The 5,595-nt window shown below is 43.8% G+C and overlaps 1 long non-coding RNA gene across 1 annotated transcript; it reads right to left on the bottom strand.

Moving 5' to 3' along the window:
• Nucleotides 1–2,355: 2,355 nt before the first annotated feature.
• Nucleotides 2,356–5,249, bottom strand: LOC140637835 (uncharacterized). The gene is made up of 3 exons (XR_012034905.1): nucleotides 5,179–5,249; nucleotides 4,614–4,851; nucleotides 2,356–2,638 (listed from the first exon to the last, which is right to left on the bottom strand). It is a non-coding gene; the product is annotated as an uncharacterized lncRNA (long non-coding RNA).
• Nucleotides 5,250–5,595: the final 346 nt, after the last annotated feature.

Below are 5,595 nucleotides of genomic sequence, written 5' to 3'. Positions count from 1 at the left end.
ACTATCTCGATTAACCCAAACTACAAAATTGTGAGGAGGGCATCATTACCCTACAAGATAAGCACCCAGGATGCAAAGGCTCTGCGAAATTCAAAATGTGTGTGTGTGTGTGTGTGTGTGCGTGCACGTGTGCATAGATGCATGCCCGTGAGTGTGCGTGCTCATGGTCACAAAGGCAGGAAACGAGGGATCTCGGATGTGAACTGTGTACTCCAAGACTATGCTCTTTCAACGACACCACATCGCCACGCCTTCCTCCCTGGAATCTGTTGTATTAAAGAATATTATTGAGTCCACATGTCCTTTCTAGCAGAAAATCCTGCCTGGTGGAAGAAACCACCAGGGAAAAGGAGTAAGCAAACCAGCAATCATCCCTGTATATCTAACTTCTCTCCTCTGTTCCCAAAGTAAAGGTGCCCTAACCCCTACTCAGGGGCAATTCATTCCTTGAGTCCTCAAGCCTGTCCCTTTTGTCGCCTTCCAGGGCCATGCCTCTTCTGCTTAGGGCCTCGCTCTACTGCAACTTCAACCTTGCAACTTCCCCTGGATCCTTCCCCACACAAGCACACAAAACTCCCATCTTTAACAATAACATACCCCTTCGATCCCCATCCCACACTCCTACCTTCACATCCCCAAACTCCTCTGCCTTTCCACCTCCCATTCACTTCCTGGGCCTGGGTCATCTGACTTCTGTCTCTATCACTCTCCTCTTTCACTGCAAACAGTAGTGACCTCCTAATTACCAAAGCCCCTAATTCCCAGATCTTAAAGGATAACTCTGCTGCGTTTGACACTGTTGTCTCACTGCCGTGGCTTTCATCACCACTCTCCCCCGCCTGTTTCCCTCTTACGCCCAGACTGTTCCTGTCTCCTCAGAGGTTTTTGTTTCTTTACCTGCTTCTTAAATGCTGGCATTCATCAGGATTCCATCCTTAGCACACTACTGTTATTGGACATCCTCTCACTAAAAATCTCATCCATTCCTCAAGCTTTCAAATACCACTTACATGTTAAATTCCCAAATGTGTATTTGCTGCACAATCTATCCAGATGTTTAGAATCATTAGCATAAAGCCTGCTAACCATCTTTAAACCCAACATGTCCAGAACTGAACTCATCCCTGTAACCTTCCGAATTGGCTTTCTCACATATAATCTGTATTTAACCGTCTTCTGAGCATCTGAATCACTCATACCTGGAACCTGAGAATTTTCCATGGTTCTTCCCTCTCCCCCCCCCCCAACAGCTTTGGCCACATTTGCTTCCTCCATATCCTTCATCTGGTCCCTCTTCTCAGTCTCTGCTACTGTTATTTTAGTCCTATAATAATGCTGTCCTTCTCTGGCCACCCGCTACTAGTGATTTTGTTGATATGCAAGTAGTTTCTTGCTTAACTCTCAAGCTTCAGCTGTTATCAGTAAATCCCTGCACCTTCTATGTGTCCCAGCATGGTGGGCCTCCTTAAGTTCCATGCATGTACGCACTACGCTTCCTCTCACTGAAGGGCCACTGCCCACATCATCTCCTCTTTCTTCCTTTCTTTTTTTTTTTTAAATTTTTTTTTAATTTTTATTTATTTATGATAGTTACAGAGAGAGAGAGAGGCAGAGACACAGGCAGAGGGAGAAGCAGGCTCCATGCACCGGGAGCCCGACGTGGGATTCGATCCCGGGTCTCCAGGATCGCGCCCTGGGCCAAAAGCAGGCGCCAAACCGCTGTGCCACCCAGGGATCCCTTCCTTTCTTTTTTTAAAACATTTTACTTATTTGATAGAGAGAGAGAGCGAGAGCGAGCATGAGTGGGGTGAGGAGTAGAGGGAGAAGTAGGCTACCCTGCCAAGCAGGGAGCCCCACATGGGGCTCGATCCCAGGACTCCAAGATCATGACCTGAGCCAAAGGCAGATGCTTAACCGTCTGAACCACCCTGGTGACCCTCATGTCCTCTTTCTGGACAGCTAGTCACTCTCTCTTTTTACCTCTACCCATTCTTTACACCTCCAACTCTGATTTCTTCAAAGAATCCTTTGTCACCCTACCACCTCATTATTTTTAGTCTAGATTAGGCACACGAGAACCATGCTCCTTTCCACCAGAACACTTGGTCAGGTTGTAATTTTACATAGGACTATTTGACCATACATCTCCTCGACCACTCTGTAAGTTCCTTAAAGGCGGGAATTCTGTCTGCATCAAATCTCTAGTATATAGCATAGTGCTAATACATACACTGCAATCAGTAATTAATTTATAACATAAATGAATGAATAAATGAGAAGCCAGCCACTGGAGACAGAACTTTTATGCAGGAATCTGACAAAGTTCGAAGAATCTTAGAACATGAAAACCTCTGCAATTCCATCTTCTCATGATTGTTACGAGCATCTTCCTATGTGATACAGTTTAAAAAATTGAGAACTTATGTGGTTTCAGAAATATTAAGTCTTTGCCCTAATATGGAGATTTTGTGTGTGTGCATGTGATACAGCAGGTTTTAGCAATGTGGTGCTTATTCTCTTGTATCATGCAATGAAAGAGCACTACTTCTTCTCCTTCACCCTTCGTTTTTCTTGGTCTTGTTCAGAATACATCTTCCTTTCTTTTCTCACTGCTGGTGCCATAAATGCTTAAAATGTGCTGAGAGGAAAGTAAGAAAGTATTAACACAAATATTTTCAGAATCAGGTTAGATACTGATACTTAGAAGCAAGGGGGAAGTTAGGGCTGTGTTTTTAATTTCTACATCTGAAATTTCACATACTGAGATTCATGGGTAAGTGTATAAATCATAGGAGTAACCAGCCAATGTAAGAAGGAAGTTATATTTTTATTGTGGTGGCTATTTCAAACTGTGCATCTCTCATCACTTAATGTATTTTTTAGAAAACTAAAAGCAGCATAACATTCCAACATAAGCCAGTACCTGGCACTGTCAGAGAAGCTACTAATGCCAACTTAAAGGAGACTAGGACTTGTCAAATTCATTATCTTATATAAACCTTCAGGCATTTGCCAAAACTGAATGTGTTTGAATGTGGGGGAAACAGAGAAATTATTTTTTAAGAAAAAAAATATTGGTACTTGAGTAGAAAAAGTTTCTGTCCCAAAAGAAATCTGCCCACAAACCTGAAGCTTATAGTCAAACCATAATCAAGGACTAAAACAAGACTAGGTTTGGTCCTAGCCCTTCCTTTGACGTTTTTCATAGTTGAATGGCTTTCATCGTGTGTTAGTGATTGTTAATTCATTTTCCATTATAACTCTCTCTATTTTACTTCTATCATACCAAAACCTATAAAGTGTGGGTGTTTATGAACATGGCTCTCAATGTGCTATGACCCAAGTAGAAAATATTTGATCACATAATTGCCTATCCCTCCCCCAAAGAAAAACTATTAAAAAGGATCTAGTGAATGCTCGTACTTATTTTTTTTTCTTTTTAATTTTGGCCTTTATGTGTTGCTCTTAAAAAAAGAAAACCTAAAATGAAAAGGTTTTCCATATCTTCTATGATATACATTTATGTAGTTATATCTATTCACATATACATTTTTGTACATTTGTGTACACATATATATGAGAGCTTCTTCACTTGTTTTAATAATAAGTTCTTAAGAGAGTTTCCTGTTGTTTCATAAAAATAATGCCTTACAGTCAAGCTCAGGATGGAATAGCAGTCCCAAAAAGGGCTAAGAGAGAAGGAAGTTATATTGTCAGGGCAGGAGCCAACATAGGAAAAAAAGGTTTGTAGCCTCTCCCTCTCCTCCTGGGAGATACAGATAAAGGAAGAGTCGCCTGTGATCCAGAGGGAAGGACACTGAGTCAGATTCCTTAGGTGATTAAAAGATATAAAGTACAAAAAAAAAGTAAGGTATTGGCGGAGAATCAAGATAGATTATAAAAGACTGCACACAGAAAAAGGAGAGTCTGCTAGCAAAGATGTGGGACTTTTCCCCCCCTCTTCTCTTGAAAAGGAGCCATAGAAAAACTGGAATAGAAATGCTTTTATCTAAAAAGAAAGAAATGAGTACATGTAATTTCTGGGTCATCAGAATAGCTCTGTGGCCAATCCCAGCTCCACCCTCACAGAGAAAAATTGGGCTAATGACCTTGAATGTCTCTTTTTATCTGGTGAAGACTGAAACCGCCTCAGCTGGAGCACGGAGAGACAGGGGATCCCCCCACCAAGTGCAACTTCACCGTGGGAGTGGTCTGGAGTGTGCAGGGATTTGCTCTCCCTTTCGGTAGTTCTGTGCTCAGGGACTGCAAGAAGTTAGCACAGATTCTGAAGGCGCAGGAGGCAGTCAGCCCGCCTCCCAGACCTGGTTGTCCTCACCTATCACACACACGAAGGAAACCCTCGCTTGCATTGGAGGTCTCAGAGGCTCTTCCAGCTGTTTTAGCATATCAGAAACATCTTTTCTAAATCCCAAAAGCCTCAGTTTAAAATAGTCATTCTGACCCCAAATTCCTTTCTGTTGGTGTTGAACTCAGCACTTTCACGAACAACCCCAGAAAATCTCCTTGGTAGGCTGCGCACCATGTGTCCCAGAGGTTAAACGGGAAACAGAGTGTGAATGAGTTGGAGAGTTATTTTATAAACAAACACCAACCAGGATTGAACTCTGTGTTGATTTGGAGGCGACTTAAGTCCAATTTCCTGCTCCTTCCCACTCCTTCCTCTCAGGACCTGGCTTTATGTGCTGCAAAGAGAGTCCCTGCTGACGGCCTGCCTCTTCGGCACCTCCAGATCCTGATGGGAAGAGACTGCCTTTTGTCACAATTTGACTGACTGGCGAGTGACACTGAAATGATCCATCTTGCTCAGCCTGAAGGACAGTGGCACTAATCCTAAAGGATAAAAAAAAAGTTAAAAGAAGAAGGAGGAGAAGGATAAGGAGGAGGAGAGGAAGAAGAAGGAGAAGAAGAGGAAGAAGAAGAAGAAGAAGAAGAAGAAGAAGAAGAAGAAGAAGAAGAAGAAGAAGAAGAAGAAGAAGAAAAAGGGAAGAAGAAGAGAAAGGAGAAGAAGAAGAAGAAGAAGAAAGGAGAAGAAGAAGAGGAGGAGGAGGAAGAGGGAGGAGGAGGAGGAGGAAAAGAGAAAAAGCAAGTAAGCAAGCAAGCAAGCGGGCTTGGGGAGAAACTGGCTAAAATCTCAGTGAGGGAGAGAAGGGGGGGTACCTTCCGAATGGCAGCTAGTAAGAGGCCTATCCATCAATCCAAAGGTTTCCACACACCTGTCCTGCTATTTCAAGAGCCTTTATTTACCAACCTTATTATGATGCAAAGTTGTGGCTCAAAACCAGGCAGGTCAATGAAGTTCTTCCCCCCACGTCCCAGTCCCACTCTGTAGAAGCCCAGGTGAGCTGAGGGCTAGAGCCTCACCGGAAGGAAGGCCTCTGGGAGCACCTCGGGGGCTCAGAGCTGACCCCTGACCTGACCCCGGCGTCTGCCTGCCCTCTGTGGCAGACTGCCCACTGCAGCCGGCTGTTGGCTCTGCTCTCCTCACTCTCGTCTTGGCCATCTGCCTGGTCCCCTGCTGTTCTCATCTGCAGGAGCCCCAGGGCTCAGCAAGGAGCTGCCCTTAGTGTGCCCATC

This window comes from Canis lupus, chromosome 8, assembly GCF_048164855.1.
Source record: "Canis lupus baileyi chromosome 8, mCanLup2.hap1, whole genome shotgun sequence".
NCBI classification, from domain to species: Eukaryota; Metazoa; Chordata; class Mammalia; order Carnivora; family Canidae; genus Canis; species Canis lupus.
This window is presented reverse-complemented; position numbering and strand designations above follow the sequence as displayed.